We start from the raw sequence: 19843 nt of genomic DNA on the forward strand, positions 1-19843 counted from the left end.
AATCAAACAAAGAGGAAGGTAGCGCTGGAGAAACTTCTTGAATTTGTGAAGCCGGTGATTTCCACGGCAGACATCAAGTATTTAACGTCCAAAATTGGTGGGTACATTTATGTACCCAGGCTGTGGTACTATAACAGACTGCATTTTATGGCAGACCAGAGGGAACCCAGGCCAGCACTCTCCAGTCTTCCTTCAAGGCTTCCTTCCCCCAGCTGAGGCTTCCGATGACCAACCTGGGCCTTCCAGGCAGCAACATGTGGAGGAGCCCCGCTTGAGTCAGGTATAGCATTCTTTAAAATGTTTCTGGTTGTCAAATTAATGATGTTAAATATATGTTAGTTTTGATAACTAATTTCTGATTTCCCAAAGTGTTTTACATATCAATAGACAGTAGTGGTCGCAAATGATTGGGACAAGAATGAAAAATGCTGGGGTCAGAACGATAGTCTTTTCTATTTATTAACATTCAATTTGCAACAGTCATGATCTGAAAATTGTGTGTGATTGATGAACCAAAAACTAAAACTATGTCCCTTTTTCATACACAGGAAAGTCTCAGCCAGGAGGAGGCCATGGAATTGCAGCCAGGAGGTGGTAAGGTAAGTGGCAGCCACGAGGTGGCCAGGCCCAGCCTGCCCAAATCCCAGGTCCCTCCCCTCGGGCTTCCACAAAAAAGTGCCAGGAAGAGGTGTAACCTGGAGGAGGCAGCACTTGGCCTATTTCTGAAGGCTACTGCGGCCCCCAGAAACCCCCCAGTCTTCAAGAGGACTATGCCTACATGACAGCCTGCAAAATGCTGGAAATGGAGGAGTGCCAACGCCTCTTATGTGAGAAAGTGATCTTGCAAGCCCTAAATAAGGGGTTAAGGGGCGATCCCACAAACCAAAGCCACATTTGTGAGTTAAACCATGGCCCTCCTCCTCCACCTCCTGCCACAACTACAATACCAGAGCCACAGCCTGGAAGGAAGCGTCTAAGGAAGACAAGAGAGTGATGGCCTGGGTTCAGTCTAGTCTGATAAAAGATGCAGGCTGTTACATGACCACAGCCTGGGGACATAGATGTCATCTGCTGCTGTTCCTGATCTCTTGTAGCCCTGTACCGGATTGCGCTCACTATTATATGGACTCCTCAGGCCACCAATTTTGACTGTAAAATAATTGATGTGTGCCCTGGGGTACAAAGGCTTTGCAAATTTCAGCAGTTTCTCCAGCATTGCCTTCCTCTTTATTTTGTTATGACTCAGAATAAATGGCTATTTCTTTTTCACAAATACTTGCCTATGTGTTTTACTTCAAAAAGGAGAGTTTGTTTGTGAGTAGGCAGGTACATTTCAAAAATACAATGTCAAATTAACAAGGGACACCAACCAACCTCCTTGAGGTTAAAAAAGATAATAATGGTGTTGTGGTAACTTGACACACAAAACGAGAAATAATATTATGGAGAGCACTAGAAAAAACAAAAAAAATGCAGATCTTGATAAAAAAAACAAAAAAAAGAAAAAAATTAGAAACATTATTCTGCAGATCTGACGAAAAAAAAAATATATATTATTCATGAGATCACGACAAATAATAAAGAAATCAGTTTGTGAGAACGCTGTGAATATGAGCAGCAAAACGACTTCATTCTTCAAGCATTCTAAAGAAGAAGAGAATGTGCTGCATTAAACTATTTTAAAAATTGCAGCGTGATGAATGTGCTATCTCCATTACAAATGCTAGTTTTACCAGACCGAGCGCTTATTATTATTCTGAGCATGCGTGGCACTTTGTGCATCGGAATTGTGTACACACACGATCGGAATTTACGAGAACGGATTTTGTTGTCCGAAAATTTGAGAACCAGATCTAAAATTTTGAGCAACGGAAATTCCCATGGAAACTGTCCGATGGAGTCTACACACAGTCAGAATTTCCAACAAAAGGCTCCCATCAAACATTTTGTGTCAGAAAATCCAACCGTGTGTACGGGGCATAAGGGTTCTGAATTTTGTGGGAAGAATTCTATTCCTAAACTTAGGATGGCTAGGGATGGAGTAGGTTTGGAGATAATACCCCGTGGCCTCCTCAAATGGTAACAATACACTGCATGCATCCTTAATGATCAGCCATTGGCGTGGAAAAAAAAAAGCCAAGGCGGCCTGAGCCTGTCGTCGTGCCATATTCGTACAGGTATTAGGTATTCGTTGACGGCCCTCTGCTGCATGTATAGCCGCTGCAGCATTGAAAAATATCGAGTTCCACCTGGGGGGCATGTCACCAATCACGCGGTTTATGGGCAGGTGGATTTCCCACCGAATTTCAGCCAACTGAGCATTGGCTGTGTATGACCACCTGAAATGGCTACAGACTCTTCTGGACAGCTTTAGCACATCTTGCAACCCTAGGTACATATTTAGGAAATGCTGCACCACCAAATTGAGGAGGTTTGAGCCACTATCGCACACCACCATTCCTGGGTCCAGCTGGCATGGTGTGAACCACCTCTGGGCCTGTCCCTGCAAAGCTGCAAGAATCTCTGCTCCGGTGTGGTTCCTGTCCACTAAACACACGAGCTGAAGCACTGCATAGCACCTTTTACCCTGACTCTGTGAATAGCCCTTTGAATGTTTCAGGGGTACCTCATGTTCAAAGGACAACAATGCAGAGCAGGGCATGGAGGTGGCGGAGGAGGAGGAGGAGGATGTAGAGCTCACAGGCCCGGCATCATCACCACCAGCTGTATGGAGACGTGGAGGCACAACAAGCTGCAGCACCAAGCCCTGTCCTACATCCTTTCGAGTTGCAAGCAGCGTTACCCAGTGTGCTGTGAATGAAATATATCGTCCCTGTCCATGCTTGCTGGACCACATGTCAGCAGTAAGGTGGATTTTATGGCTGACTGACTTTACCAACGATGCCAGGACATTCCCTTCCACGTGATGGTAGAGAGATGGAACGGCCTTACAAAAAAAGCAGCGACTGGGAACCTGCCATTGTGGTACATCACATTGTGCAAATTTACGTAAGGGGAAAGAATCCCCTTGCATTTATACAATGGGCATGTAGGTGGCAGGGACTGTATTTTTTTTGCAGCAGCAGATGGGGCAGAGAAATGTGCTGGCTACAGTCTACAGCTGGTGGTGTGCTGCTGGCAGATGTGCTGCTAGGACCTGTGACGCCCTGTGCTATACCATCATAACTGTCAATGGAGGCTGCTGAGAGGTAATGGCTCGGTATAGCAGGGGCACACTGAAGTGGGTAAAGAGGAGGAGGAGGAGGGATAAATTTGTGCCCCCTTTTGTGTGGCTTTTAGATGCTCTTGCCAACGGGCTGAGTGGTTGGACATTAAATGCCTCGTTAAACTGGCAGTAACGCACACAGAACTATATGGCGTTAAACTGCCAGTAACACACACAGAACTATATGGCGTTAAACTGGCAGTAACGCACACATAACTATATGGCATTGAACTGGCAGTAATGAACACAAAACTATATGGCATTAAACTGGCAGTAACGCACACAGAACTATATGGCATTAAACTGGAAGTAACGCACACAGAAGTAAATAGCATTAAACTGGCAGTAATGCAATCAAATAGACAGTGTTCAACCGGCACTACACTGACGCTATGTGAACTGTCCCTACTCTAGCTATACACTAATGTCAAGATTACTGACATGGTCTTCCTACACTACACTGAAACTATCTGAGCTGCCCCTACTCTACACTAATGTATATATGAATGACACGGTCTCACTACACTACATTAAAACTATCTGAGCTGTCCCTACTCTAGCTGCACACTATGGAAAGCTGAATGATGGTCCTCCTCACTACACTCACACTATCCCTAGGCTGATACTAAACTAATATTCTACACTGACAATTTAGACAAAATAGCACAGTATAGCACACTAATTAACTAATAGCACTAAACATGGCTGTCATTACATAGTTACATAGTAGCTGAGGTCAAAATAAGACACATGCCCATCAAGTCCAACCTATGTGTGTGATTATATGTCCGTACGACCTTGTAGCCAGTTTTCAATCCATGTACTCACCCTATGGTCCATGACAACTGACCTTTTTTTGTACAGTAAACGTTTATGGGGAACTGTGTCAAATGCTTTTTCAAAATCCAGATACACCACATCTACGGCCTTCCTTTATCTAGATGGCAACTCACCTCCTCATAAAAGGTTAATAGATTGGTTTGGCAAGAACGATTCTTCATGAATCCATGCTGATTACTGCTAATGATACCGTTCTTATTGCTAAAATCTTGTATATAGTCCCTTATCATCCCCCCAAGAGTTTACATACTATTGATGTTAGGCTAACTTGTCTGTAATTCCCAGGGATGTATTTTGAGCCCTTTTGAAATATTGGTGCTACATTGGCTTTTCTCCGCTGGTATCATTCCAGTCAGTAGACTGTCAAAAAATTAGGAACAATGGTCTGGCATCTACCTGACTGAGTTCCCTAAGTACTCTCGGTTGCAAGCCATGTGGTCCCGGTGATTTATTAATGTTAAGTTTCCCAAGTCTAATTTTAATTCTGTCCTCTGTTAACCATGGGGTGCTTCCTGTGTTGTATCATGAGGATAAACACTGCAGTTTTGGTTATTGAAACCCCTGATTCCCTCATGAAGACTGAGGAGAAGAATAAATTCAATACCTTTGCCATCTCCCCATCCTTTGTAACCAGATGTCCTTCCTCATTCTTTATGGGGCCAATATGGTCTGTCCTCCCTTTTTTACTGTTTACATACTTAAAGAATTTCTTGGGATTTTTTTTTGCTCTCCTCCGCTATGTGTCTTTCATGTTCTATGTTAGCCATCCTTATTGCACCCTAACATTTCTTGTTGCATTCTTTATAAAGTCTGAATGCTGATGATGATCCCTCAACCTTGTATTTTTTGAAGGCCTTCTCCTTTGCTTTTATATGCATTTTTACATTGGCCATCCAGGACTTTTGTTCGCTCTTTTAAATGTATTACCCAATGGGATGCATTGGCTAATGCCCTTATTTAATATGCTCTTAAAGCAAACCCATACCTCCTCCGTGTTCTTTGTTCCTAAGATATTATCCCAATTTATGCCTTCTAGCAAGGTTCGTAGTTTAGGGAAGTTGGCTATTATGTAATTTCATTGTCTTTGTATTCCCCTTATGTTTTCTATTTGTGTGATTTATACTGAAGCCAATTGACCTGTGATCGCTGTTACCTAAATTGCCCCTTATTTCCACATCCGTGATCAGGTCTGTATTGTTGGTAATCAGTAGATCCAGTAATGCTTTATTTCTAGTTGGTGCATCTACCATCTGACCCATAAAATTGTCCCCTTCCTCCCTCAGGTACAACATTAGGGATGAGACGAAAACCCCCCAGTTCATTTCGCACCAGAACCTGCGAACAGACCGAAAGTTTGTGCAAACTTTACAACCCCATTAAAGTCTATGGGACTCAAACATTCAAAATCAAAAGTGCTAATTTTAAAGGCTAATATGCAAGTTATTGTTCTAAAAAGGGTTTGGGGACCCGGGTCGTGCCCCAGGGGATATGTATCAATGCAAAAAAAAGTTTTAAAAACAGCTGTTTTTTCGGGAGCAGTGATTTTAATGATGCTTAAAGTGAAAAAATAAAAGTGAAATATTCCTTTAAATATCGTACCTGGGGGTTGTCTATAGTATGCCTGTAAAGTGGCACGTGTTTCCCGTGCTTAGAACAGTCCCTGCACAAAATGACATTTTTAAAGGAATAAAAGTCATTTAAAACTGCTTTATTGTAATGTCGGGTCCTGGCAATATGGATGAAAATCAGTGAGACAAACGGCATGGTTTCCCACCCCCCAGTCCACACTGCAACCCCTCACAGATGCTATAGTTGGAGAGCAGGAATGAGCCCTGCTGCAAAGTATTGCATCAAAAATTGTAATTACACGCCCCTGTTAAACAGGGGCAGAAAAATTGGGTCTTGGCCATCGGTGGCGGTGCCCAGAATCAAAAATGTTCTTACAAGCTATCAGCATGAAAAGAAGGAGGAAGAGGATTGTCACTCAGCATAACAGGATAGTCACTCAGCATCAGCATAGGCAGTCTTGAAGGGATCTCATATTAATAAAAAAATCAATCGGTTACATCAGCATCAGGTGCTTGGTAGCTAGTGACCAAAGACTGATTCATTTTTAGGAAGGTCAGCCAATCGAACGATTCGGTGGACAGGCGCACACTGTGATCGGTTACAAAGCCTCCAGCAGCACTGAATGTGCGTTCCGAAAGAACGCTGGATGCAGGACAGGCCATTAGCTCAATTGCATACTGTGCAAGCTCTGGTCAGTGATCCATCCTCAAGACCCAGTAACCCAGAGGATTTTCGGTGGGAAAGGTGTCCAAGTTTGATCTTGCCCCTAGGTAATCCTGCACCATGTGAATCAGACACTGGTGATGGTTGCTGTAACCGATCAGACCTTGGGGCTGTGGACTAAAAAATTGTCTGAACGCATCGGTCAGATGGCCACCTTCTCCACCGCACCTTCTGTGACTGACCGAAGCCTCAGCAACACGTTGTCCAGGAGGACCAGGAAATTGTAACCTCCCAAGCTCTGGAAACGCATTGCACAAACCTTTCTGCAAGGCCTCCCAAAGATGTTTCATCCTCTTGCCGTCACACCCTCTGTGACGGCAAGATAAGGTCCACAACCTTACCCTTGTAACATGGATCAAGGAGGGTTGCCAGCCAGTAATCATCCCTCCCCTTGATACCACGAATACGAGGATCCTTCCGCAGGCTTTGCAGTATCAGGGAGGCCATGCAGTGTAGGTTTGCTGAGGCATTTGGTCCAGAGTCCTCTGGGTCACTAAGGACGACATGATCTGCAGCCACCTCCTCCCAGCCACGTACAAGTCCATGGGTTTCTTCGTACTGTAAATGATCCCTTGAAGACTGCTGCTGATGCTGAGTGCCAGGCTCCACCTCCAAGCTGACACAATTCTCCTCCTCCTCTTCCTGTGTGATCGTTGGGCACGCAGGAACACCGTCTGGATAAAGGAGGCCTTGAGAGGTAAGGAAGTCCTCCTCTTCCTCCCTCTGTTCTGCCTCAAGTTCCCTGTTCTATTATTCCACGCAGCGTGTGCTCCAACAGGTGGACAAGAGGGACAGTGTAACTGATGCATGCACTGTCACTGCTCACCATCCTTGTGGCCTCCTCAAATGGTGACAGGACAGTTCATGCATCCCTGATCATAGCCCACTGGCCTGGGGGAAAAAACCAAGGTCCCCTGACCCTGTCTTGGTGCCATAGTCGCATAGGTACTCATTGATGGCCCTCTGCTGAGTGTGCAGCTGCTGCGGCATGGCCAACGTTGAGTTCCACCTGGTGGGCATGTCACAGATTAGGCGGTTCTTGGGCAGGTTAAATTCCTTTTGGAGGTCAGCTAGCCGATCACTGGCATTATATGACCGGCGGAAATGCACACAGACTTTCCTGGCCTGCCTCAGGAAATCCTGTAAGCCCAGGTACCTGGCCAAGAACCGCTGCACCACCAAGTTAAGGACGTGAGCCAAACAGGGCACATGGGTCAGTTGTCCCTGTCGGGGGTCGGAGAGGAGGTTGGTGCCATTGTCGCAAACCACCATACCTCCCTTAAGCTGGCATGGCGTCAACCATCTCTGAACCTGCCCCTGCAGAGCTGACAGAATCTCTGCCCCAGTGTGGCTCCTGTCCCCCAAGCACACCAGCTCAAGCACCACATGGCATCTTTTTGCCTGCGTGCTTGCGTAGCCCCTTGAACGGCTACGGAGCACCGCTGGTTCCGAGGACAAATCAGCACAGAAAGAGGCCATGGAGGAAGAAGAAGAGGAGGGGGAGAAAGAGAGAGGTGTGGTAGAATCACCACTAAAAGAATTTTGGAGGCGTTGTGGCGGAACAACCTCCAACACTACTGCACCCTGTCCTGCATCCTTCCCAGCTGCCAACAGAGTCTGGTAGAGGGCTGGAATCGCCTTCTGTGAGAAAAAGTGGCGTTTGGGAACCTGCCACTGAGGAACCACACATTCCACAAACTCAGGGAAGGGGGCAGAGTCTACCAACTGAAAAGGCAACAGTTGAAGTACTAGCAATTTAGCCAAGCTAGCATTCAACCGCTGGGCATGTGGATGGCTGGGAGCGAACTTCTTTCGGCGGTGCAGCAGCTGGGGCAGGGAAATTTGCCTGGTACAATCTAATGTCGGTGTTCCGATAGCAGATTGCCCGCAAGTACTTGGCTGTGACACCCCTAATTCTACACCTTCATTCCTCTCAGTGCAGGTTTCCGAGAGGACTGAAGGTATAGTGGGGTTGGAGATCCCAGCTGATGAGGAGCAAGGAGAGGTCCGCTTTGTTCTTTGGTGTGGGTCTTTTAGGTACGCTTGCCAATGAACTGCATGGCATGTCAACACATGTCTGGTCAAGCATGTGGTGCCCAAGCGGGTGATTTTTTGGCCACGGGAGATATGCTTGAGACATATGTTGCAAAAAGCCGCAGTGGGATCTGATGCACTCGTCTCAAAAAAGGCCCACACCAAAGAACTTGGAATAACGCGCAGAGACAGCAGTGCAGAGCTCTACAGTGTGATGCAGTTGGTGTGCTGCCCTTAAGCTGGCCCCTGGAGGGCATCCTGCCTCTTTGGAGATGTGTCTCCTCCTCCTTCTCTCTCCTATCAGGCACCCACGTGGAGTCAGTGACCTCATCATCCCCTCCCTCCTCATCACTAGAGCAAACCTGGCAGTATGCTGCAGCTGGGGGAACATGACTACCAGATTGCTGTCCTTCTTGGGCGCCCCCTCTCTCTGGGCTCACGTTACTGCATTTCTCTAGCTGGGTACCATCATCGGAGCCTTCAAAACGCTGGGCATCCTCCTGGAGCATGTACCCAACACTGTGGTCAAACAGTTCGGGGGACTCCTCAGGAGGACATGGTGGAGCTAGGGAAAGAGTGACTGATGCCATTGAGCCAAAGGGAAAAAGCCACAGTGTCAGCTGCTTTGCCAGACAAAGTACCCTGAGCCTGGGTGAGAGAGGATGAGAAGGATGACGACAGCTTGGTCATCCACTCTACCAAGTTTTCCACATGTTGCGGCTCAACACGGCCAGCTGCCGAAAAAAAGGACAAGCGTGTCCCACGGCCACGTGCTGATGAGAATGTACCATCTACACGACCAGCACTGTTGCCTCTAGACACAGAGCCTGCTTGCCCTCTTTTATTGGCTTGTGACTTTGTGCCTCTCCTTGTTACATAGTAGGTGAGGTTGAAAAAAGACACAAGTCCATCAAGTCCAACCTATGTGTGTGATTATGTGTCAGTAATACATTATATATCCCTGTATGTTGCGGTCATTCAGATTCTTATCTAATAGTTTCTTGAAGCTATCAATGCTCCCCGCTGAGACCACCACCTGTGGAAGGGAGTTCCACATCTTTGCCGCTCTTACAATAAAGAACCCTCCACGTAGTTTAAGGTTAAACCTCTTTTCTTCTAATTTTAATGAGTGGCCGCGAGGCTTCTTAAACTCTCTTCTGTGAAAAAGTTTTATCCCTATTGTGGGGTCACCAGTACGGTATTTGTATATTGAAATCATATCCCCTCTCAAGCATCTCTTCTCCAGAGAGAATAAGTTCAGTGCTCGCAACCTTTCCTCATAACTAAGATCCTCCAGACCCTTTATTAGCTTTGTTGCCCTTCTTTGTACTCGCTCCATTTCCAGTACATCCTTCCTGAGGACTGGTGCCCAGAACTGGACAGCATACTCCAGGTGCTAGTCTTGTAGAGTGGGAGAATTATCATTTTATCTCTGGAGTTGATCCCCTTTTTAATGCATGCCAATATTCTGTTTGCTTTGTTAGCAGCAGCTTGGCATTGCATGCCATTGCTAAGCCTATCATCTACTAGGACCCCCAGGTCCTTTTCTATCCTAGATTCCCCCAGAGGTTCTCCCCCCAGTGTATAGATTGCATTCATATTTTTGCCACCCAAATGCATTATTTTACATTTTTCTACATTGAACCTCATTTGCCATGTAGTTGCCCACCCCATTAATTTGTTCAGATCTTTTTGCAAGGTTTCTACATCCTGCGGAGAAGTTATTGCCCTGCTTAGCTTAGTATCATCTGCAAATACAGAGATTGAACTGTTTATTCCATCCTCTAGGTCGTTTATGAACAAATTAAATAGGATTGGTCCCAGCACAGAACCCTGGGGAACCCCACTACCCACCCCTGACCATTCTGAGTACTCCCCATTTATCACCACCCTCTGAACTTGCCCTTGTAGTCAGTTTTCAATCCATGTACTCACCCTATGGTCCATGCCAACCGACCTTATTTTGTACAGTAAACGTTTATGGGGAACTGTGTCAAATGCTTTTGCAAAATCCAGATACACCACGTCTACGGGCCTTCCTTTATCTAGATGGCAACTCACCTCCTCATAGAAAGTTAATAGATTGGTTTGGCAAGAACGATTCTTCATGAATCCATGCTGATTACTGCTAATGATACCGTTCTTATTACTAAAATCTTGTATATAGTCCCTTATCATCCCCTCCAAGAGTTTACATACTATTAATGTTAGGCTAACTGGTCTGTAATTCCCAGGGATGTATTTTGGGCCCTTTTTAAATATTGATGCTACATTGGCTTTTCTCCAATCAGCTGGTACCATTCCAGTCAGTAGATTATCTGTAAAAATTAGGAACAACGGTCTGGCAATCACTTGACTGAGTTCCCTAAGTACCCTCGGATGCAAGCCATCTGGTCCCGGTGATTTATTAATGTTAAGTTTCTCAAGTCTAATTTTAATTCTGTCCTCTGTTAACCATGGAGGTGCTTCCTGTGTTGTGTCATGAGGATAAACACTGCAGTTTTGGTTACTGAAGGCCTCCGATTCACTCGTGAAGACTGAGGAGAAGAATAAATTCAATACCTTTGCCATCTCCCCATCCTTTGTAACCAGATGTCCTTCCTCATTCTTTATGGGGACAATATGGTCTTTCCTCCTTTTTTACTGTTTACATATTTAAAGAATTTCTTGGGAATTTTTTGCTCTCCTCCGCTATGTGTCTTTCATGTTCTATCTTAGCTGTCCTAATTGCACCCTTACATTTCTTGTTGCATTCTTTATAAAGTCTGAATGCTGAGGATGATCCCTCAACCTTGTATTTTTTGAAGACCTTCTCCTTTGCTTTTATATGCATTTTTACATTGGAGTTAAGCCATCCAGGACTTTTGTTCGCTCTTTTAAATTTATTACCCAATGGGATACATTGGCTAATGCCCTTATTTAATATGCTCTTAAAGCAAACCCATCTCTCCTCTGTATTCTTTGTTATTCTTTGTTGGCCTTCCAGACATAATAATGGCCTGCAGTGAGATGTAGCTGCACAAAGCTGCAATGTATATGTATACTGATACTGCAGCTAGCAGAATCAACTGCCTGCCTGTAGTATTAGTAGTATGACAACACCATCAATTGTCTTCAGGTAGCTTTAGGTGCACACTGTGCAGAGGACACAGTACTAACTGTAAATACTGCAGCTGTTTGCCTGTGGTACTAATAGGATCAAAAGAACACCACCAATTTTCTTCAGGTAACTTTAGGTGCACACTGTGCAGAGGACACAGTACACTAACTGTAAATACTGCAGCTGCTCGCCTGTGGTATTAATAGGATCAGAACAACAGCAATTGTCTTCAGGTAACTTTAGGTGCACACTGTGCAGAGCACGCACTACACTAACTGTAAATACTGCAGCTGCCTGCCTGTGGTACTAATAGGATCAGAACACCACCAATTTTCTTCAGGTAGCTTTAGGTGCACACTGTGCAGAGGACACAGTACACTAACTGTAAATACTGTAGCTGCCTGCCTGTGGTATTAATAGGATCAGAACAACAGCAATTGTCTTCAGGTAGCTTTAGGTTCACATTGTGCAGAGGATGCAGTATACTAACTGTAAATACTTCAGCTGCCTGCCTGTGGTATTAATAGGATCAGAACAACACCAATTTTCTGCAGATAGCTTTAGGTGCACACTGTGCAGAGGACACAGTACACTCACTGTAAATACTACAGCTGCCTGCCTGTGGTATTAATAGGATCAGAACAACAGCAATTGTCTTCAGGTAGCTTTAGGTGCACACTGTGCAGAGGATGCACTACACTAACTGTAAATACTGCAGCTGCCTGCCTGTGGTATTAATAGGATCAGAACAACAGCAATTGTCTTCAGGTAGCTTTAGGTGCACACTGTGCAGAGGATGCACTACACTAACTGTAAATACTGCAGCTGCCTGCCTGTGGTACTAATAGGATCAGAAGAACACCACCAATTTTCTTCAGGTAGCTTTAGGTGCACACTGTGCAGAGGACGCACTACACTAACTGTGAATACTACAGCTGCCTGTCTGTGGTATTAATAGGATCAGAACAACAGCAATTGTCTTCAGGTAGCTTTAGGTGCACACTGTGCAGAGGACGCACTACACTAACTGTAAATACTGCAGCTGCCTGCGGTACTAATAGGATCAGAAGAACACCACCAATTTTCTTCAGGTAGCTTTAGGTGCACACTGTGCAGAGGACGCACTACGCTAGCTGTAAATACTGTAGCTGCCTGCCTGTGGTACTAATAGGATCAGAAGAACACCAGCAATTTTTTTCAGGTAGCTGTAAATACTGTAAAAATACCTGCTTGCCTGTCAGTAGGAAGAGAATACTGTAACAGGAACGGATCTAGCTAAACTGAATACAGTGTGTATATATATATATATATATATATATATATATACACAATACCTAGGATGTATATATATATATATATATATATATATATATATATATATATATATATATATATATATATATATATATATATATATATACACAATACACTGTAAGTGCAGCTAACTGACTCGCCTGCCTACTCTATCTAAATGAAATCAAATGACACTGTCTCTCTGTCTATCTCTCCGCCGCCGCAACACACTACACAAGGCCGCCATGCAGGCGGCCTTATATAGTGTGGGGCATGTTCTAAACCCCCTGAGTCATAGTTGGCCAAAGCCACCCTGACTTTTGCCAATTACGGCTCTCTGTAAAGACGGCGCTTTGATTGGCCAAGGCTGCAGGTCATAGTGCATGCTTGGCCAATCATCAGCCAGCAATGCACTGCGATGGCGCAGTGACTTATGGGTTGTGACGCACCACTCGAATTTGGTGCGAACGGCCCATAATTTTTGCAATTCGATGAACGGTCTAACATGGGTTTGACTCAAACTCAAAGCTCATCTCTAGTGAACATGCCACGTAGTTTAGACCAGTCACATATTATCCTCTTATTGGGTGTTCTGAAATTGCAACTAGGACTTGCTACTATACTTACCTTGGGTTTATGTGTTTTGGCCAACCTATCACTAATGCCCCCAATACTACCCTCTGGAATATGTTCCTCGCTGACTATCTCTACCTCTGGACCCTCCCCCTGTCACCTAGTTTAAAAACCCCTCTAACTTTTTAGCCATCTTCATTCCCAGCTGATCTGCACCCTCCTCATTTAGGTGCAGTCCATCCCTTCTATAGTACTGGTTATTCACTGAGAAGTCAGCGCAGTCCTCCAGGAACCCAAACCCCTCCTTACTACACCAGCTCTTCAGCCACTTGTTTACTTCCCTAATCTCCCTCTGCCTTTCTGGTGTGGCTCGATGTACCGGTAGTATTCCTGAGTAGGGATGAGCCAAACACCCCCTGTTCGGTTCGCACTAGAACATGCGAACAGGAAAAAAGTTTGTGCGAACACCATTAAAGTCTATGGGACACGAACATGAATAATCAAAAGTGCTAATTTTAAAGGCTTATATGCAAGTTATTGTCATAAAAAAGTGTTTGGGGGCCTGGGTCCTGCCCCAGGGGACATGGATCAATGCAAAAAAAACTTTTAAAAACGGCCGTTTTTTCAGGAGCAGTGATTTTAATAATGCTTAAAGTCAAACAATAAAAGTGTAATATCCCTTTAAATTTTGTAGCTGGGGGGTGTCTATAGTATGCCTGTAAAGGGGCGCATGTTTCCCGTGTTTAGAACAGTCTGACAGCAAAATGACATTTCAAAGGAAAAAAGCCATTTAAAACTATTTGCGGCTATTGCATTGCCGGTCCGACAATACTCATAGAAGTTCATTGATAAAAACGGCATGGGAATTCCCCACAGGGGAACCCCAAACCAAAATTTAAAAAAAAAATGACGTGGGGGTCCCCCTAAATTCCATACCAGGCCCTTCAGGTCTGGTATGGATATTAAGGGGAACCCCGGCCAAAATTTAAAAAAAAAATGACATGAGGGTCCCCCTAAATTCCATACCAGACCCTTCAGGTCTGGTATGGATTTTAAGGGGAACCCCGCGCAAAAAAAAAAAAAAAAACGGCGTGGGGTCCCCCCAAAAATGCATACCAGACCCTTATCCGAGCACGCAACCTGGCAGGCCGCAGGAAAAGAGGGGGGGTGAGAGAGTGCCCCCCCTCCTGAACCGTACCAGGCCACATGCCCTCAACATTGGGAGGGTGCTTTGGTGTAGCCCCCCAAAACACCTTGTCCCCATGTTGATGAGGACAAGGGCCTCATCCCCACAACCCTGGCCGGTGGTTGTGGGGGTCTGCGGGCGGGAAGCTATTCAGAATCTGGAAGCCCTCTTTAACAAGGGGACCCCCAGATCCCCGCCCCCCCTGTACCATTTCACTAAAAAACTGTCAAAAATGTTAAAAATGACAAGAGACAGTTTTTGACAATTCCTTTATTTAAATGCTTCTTCTTTCTTCTATCTTCCTTCATCATCTTCTTCTGGTTCTTATGGCTCTTCTGGTTCTTCCTCCGGCGTTCTCGTCCAGCTTCTCCTCCACGGCGTCTTCTATCTTCTTCTCCTCGGGCCGCTCCGCACCCATGGCATGGGGGGAGGCTCCCGCTCTTCTCTTCATCTTCTTCTCTTCTTCATCTTCTTCTTCGTCTTCTTCTTTTCTTCTCTTCTTCATTTTCTTCTCCGGGCCGCTCCGCATCCATGCTGGCATGGAGGGAGGCTCCCGCTGTGTGACGGCATCTCCTTGTCTGACGGTTCTTAAATAACGGGGGGCGGGGCCACCCGGTGACCCCCTCTGACACACGGTGACTTGACGGGACTTCCCTGTGACGTCACGGGGAATGCCACAGGGAAGTCCCGTCATGTCCTGTGCGTCAGAGGGGGGGGTCACCCGGTGGCCCCACCCCCGTTATTTAAGAACTGTCAGAAGAGGAGACGCCGTCACACAGCGGGAGCCTCCCTCCATGCCAGCATGGATGTGGAGCGGCCCGGAGAAGAAGATGAAGAAGAGAAGAAGAGAAGAAGAGAAGAAAGAAGAAGATGAAGAAGAAGATGAAGAAGAGAGGAAGATGAAGAGAAGAGCGGGAGCCTCCCCCCATGCCATGGGTGCGGAGCGGCCCGAGGAGAAGAAGATAGAAGACGCCGTGGAGGAGATGCTGGACGAGAACGCCGGAGGAAGAACCAGAAGTGCCAGAAGAACCAGAAGAAGAAGAAGATGAAGGAAGATAGAAGAAACAAGAAAGAAGAAGCATTTAAATAAAGGAATTGTCAAAAACTGTCTCTTGTCATTTTTAACATTTTTGACAGTTTTTTAGTGAAATGGTAGGGGTACTTTTGTACCTCCTTACCATCTCACACAGGGGGGGCCGGGATCTGGGGGTCCCCTTGTTAAAGGGGGCTTCCAGATTCCGATAAGCCCCCTGCCCGCAGACCCCCACAACCACCGGCCAGGGTTGTGGGGATGAGGCCCTTGTCCTCATCAACATGGGGACAAGGTGTTTTGGGGGGCTACCCCAAAGCACCCTCCCAATGTTGAGGGCATGTGGCCTGGTACAGTTCAGGAGGGGGGGCGCTCTCCCGTCCCCCCCTCTTTTCCTGCGGCTTGCCAGGTTGCGTGCTCAGATAAGGGTCTGGTATGGATATTTGGGGGGACCCCACACCGTTTTTTTTTTTTTTGCGCGGGGTTCCCCTTAAAATCCATACCAGACCTGAAGGGTCTGGTATGGAATTTAGGGGGACCCCCACATCATTTTTTTTTTTTAATTTTGGCCGGGGTTCCCCTTAATATCCATACCAGACCTGAAGTGCCTGGTATGGAATTTAGGGGGACCCCCACGTCATTTTTATTTTTTAATTTTGGTTTGGGGTTCCCCTGTGGGGAATTCCCATGCCGTTTTTATCAATGAACTTCTATGTGTATTGTCGGACCGGCAATGCAATAGCCGTGAGTAGTTTTAAATGGCTTTTTTCCTTTGAAATGTCATTTTGCTGTCAGACTGTTCTAAACACGGGAAACATGCGCCCCTTTACAGGCACACTATAGACACCCCCAGCTACGAAATTTAAAGGAATATTACACTTTTATTGTTTGACTTTAAGCATTAGTAAAATCACTGCTCCTGAAAAAACGGCCCTTTTTAAACATTTTTTTGCATTGATCCATGTCCCCTGGGGCAGGACCCAGGTCCCCAAAGACGTTTTATAACAATAACTTGAATATAAGCCTTTAAAATTAGCACTTTTGATTTCTCCCATAGACTTTTAAAGGGTGTTCCGCGGCATTCGAATTTGCCTATTAATTTAATGAGGATTGGGGATTATACCCTGTCCAAATTACCTAACAACTAGCTTCCTGACACTAATACTCAACAAGACAATACACTGTTACTTGCAGACCTTCATGCACTCGCAGACCTACGTGCACCCGCAGATTTACGTGCACTCATAGACCTACATACACTTGCAGACCTACGTGCTGACCTACATGCACTTGCAGACCTATGTGCACTCGCAGACCTACGTGCACTCACAGACCTACGTGCAGACCTACGTGCACTCGCAGACCTACGTGCACTCGCAGACCTATGTGCACTCGCAGACCTATGCGCAGACCTACGCGCAGACCTACGTGCACTTGCAGACCTACGTGCAGATCTATGTGCACACGCAGACTTACGTGCACTCACAGACCTACGTGCAGACCTACGTGCACTCGCAGACCTACGTGCACTTGCAGACCTACATGCAGACCTACGTGCACTCGCAGATCTACGTGCACTTGCAGACCTACGTACAGACCTACGTGCACATGCAGACTTACGTGCACTCACAGACCTACGTGCAGACCTACGTGCACTCCCAGACCTACGTGCAGACCTATGTGCACTCACAGATCTACGTGCAGACCTAAGTGCACTTGCAGACCTACGTGCACTCGCAGACCTACGTGCAGACCTACGTGCACTCGCAGACCTACGTGCACTCACAGACCTATGTTCAGACCTATGTGCACTCGCAGACCTACATGCACTCTCAGCCCTAAAGGTAGACCTACGTGCACTCACACACCTATGTGCACTCGCAGACCTACGTGCACTCTCAGACCTATGTGCAGACCTACGTGCACTCGCAGACCTACACGCACTTGCAGACCTATGTGAAGACCTACGTGCACTCGCAGGCCTATGTGCACTCGCAGACCCATTGAAAGAATACTTTTATACTGTGGGGCGGGAATGAGCCATGATTGGATAAAGTCATGATGACAGTGTCCAATCATGACTCTGACAGTGCTCTGTGCCCTGATTTGCTAAAGCTTTCACTGCTTCAGCCAATCAGGGCTTGCAATGCACTGTTCAGTGCTGCAATGCATTGTGGTCAGTTCGGGGGGGCCGAACAAACAGGCAAACAACCCGTTTGTTCAGATGTTCGGTGAACGTCTGAAGAGCAAAATTTCGGCCCGAACTTATGCTCGGGCCGAATCATTCGCCCATCCCTACTAGTGATATATGATATCAAGGAGAATACTTTTCTCCAGAAGGTATAGATGTGTGGACATTCCCATAGAATATGGATTAGGGAGCCCTTGAGGGAACAGCCCCTCCAACATGAGTCATCATCTATGTCATGGCGTGGATACATTAAAATATTATATTTTCATGGAACTATTCAACTTGGGAGATATCACTCCAGAAGAGCATTCCCTCCTCCCAACAGGGAAGGTGGATTAAGTTACACAATCCATTGGAGAGTTAAAGTTAAGAGACAAAACCTATGTTGAAAATGAGTAAACATGAATCAGATACGAAACCAGCTGAGTATGGTCAAAATGTGTGTTTTCAGACCTAAGTTACAAAACCTTTAATTAAAGGAAAAGCTTGGGTAAATAACCCCATTGTTTCAAAGGGTGAAATTGCCTTCCTATCAAACTCCAATGTTGACTCAAGCTTTCCCTCAGACAATGACTGAGATGTGAAGTTAATGATACATCAAAACGACAACAGTCCCAAATATATGAACAGACTAAAATGTTATTGTCTAAAAGTGCCTATAAGGAGAAATTGTTTGTACAGCTAAACCTTTCTCTAAAACACTCAGTAAGCCTATCCAAAGTCAATTTCAAATGCTTAAGGAAGACATTCAATTCCTGTATGTATGTTTTTTTTTTAATATATGTGATCATATGTGATGGAAATGTTATATCAGACTCCAGGTCACAGATACAACCATAATTTTAATATCCACTGACCCCATGAGTAATCTGCTATAAGATAGAAATATAAATTTTGATATAGAACAAATTAAGAAATGTGTTTAGATACCCATCATTGTTGTGAAGACATAGAAACCGTGACCGCATCTACATGAAAATATCCATATAACACGTGTTGTCCCAAGACAAATAGGTTTTCATTGGAGATGCAGGAGTCATACATTTATCCATATAAACATCCATTTTGTGTGATATTAATTAACCAAATGTATACTAAGTCTATTGCATTTTGTACCAATTGCTGGGGTCCCTGAACAATATAGATATATATTCATAAGCTCCATATATAGATAGATGCCCATTATGAAAGAGAACATGTTTTCTTTTAATAGATAATTCAGAACACATTTTCTGTTCTCAGACACACCTAGTGGCTGAAGATGATATTACCTGAATTCATCAGGTAAATCATCAGAATTCTACAACCAATTGAGAATAAGCCAAACTTTCTGGGCTGAGCTTATGATAATTTTATGAGCTTATTGTCCCACATGGTATAAAGGATGTGAGGGCCTTATAGAGAGGTTCATAGACCCATACGCCAGTTACACCCCTATACGATCAAGAAGTTTGATGATATTTGACCACTCACCATCTTGCTGGACCTTGTGACTGGAACCACTCAATGTACTTAGATTTTGTCAGATATCTTCCCCTTTTAAGCTATTGGTAAGATACAGACCATACAAATATTAATTATCTGTTTCTCTCATAATTGTAGGGATTGTAGTTTATAATGAATGTGTTGACATTATCATATACAGTGTGTAGAGTAATTTATCATTATCATTTGCCCATATTGATTGTCTAGGCTGTGTATTATTGAATCGGTGTTTGGGGAAATTCAGACACAAACTTGTATAACATCAATTTAAATTTCTGTGGTCCAGGGAGAGTATTTATTGCCCCATTCAATTTAGTAAGCTCTGTTGGATTAATATTTCATACAAATAGGTAATATCCATCTGTTGACTCCATGTGACATACTTTAGATTCCTTCCGGCTGGAGAAATTCAGAGGACTGTTTCCCCGAGCGACAAGGGATTATGTGTTCTTCGAAGTAAGGCGCGATTACCGCACACATTTTTCTAACAGATCAGTTTGGGCTCCCCTGAGTTGTATTGAATTGTAATATTTAGAAATATTGTTTCATTGCCATGTTGATGTTTTGATAATGCGTGTGTAAAATATCAATCA

This window comes from Aquarana catesbeiana, linkage group LG03, assembly GCF_042186555.1.
Source record: "Aquarana catesbeiana isolate 2022-GZ linkage group LG03, ASM4218655v1, whole genome shotgun sequence".
NCBI lineage: Eukaryota > Metazoa > Chordata > Amphibia > Anura > Ranidae > Aquarana > Aquarana catesbeiana.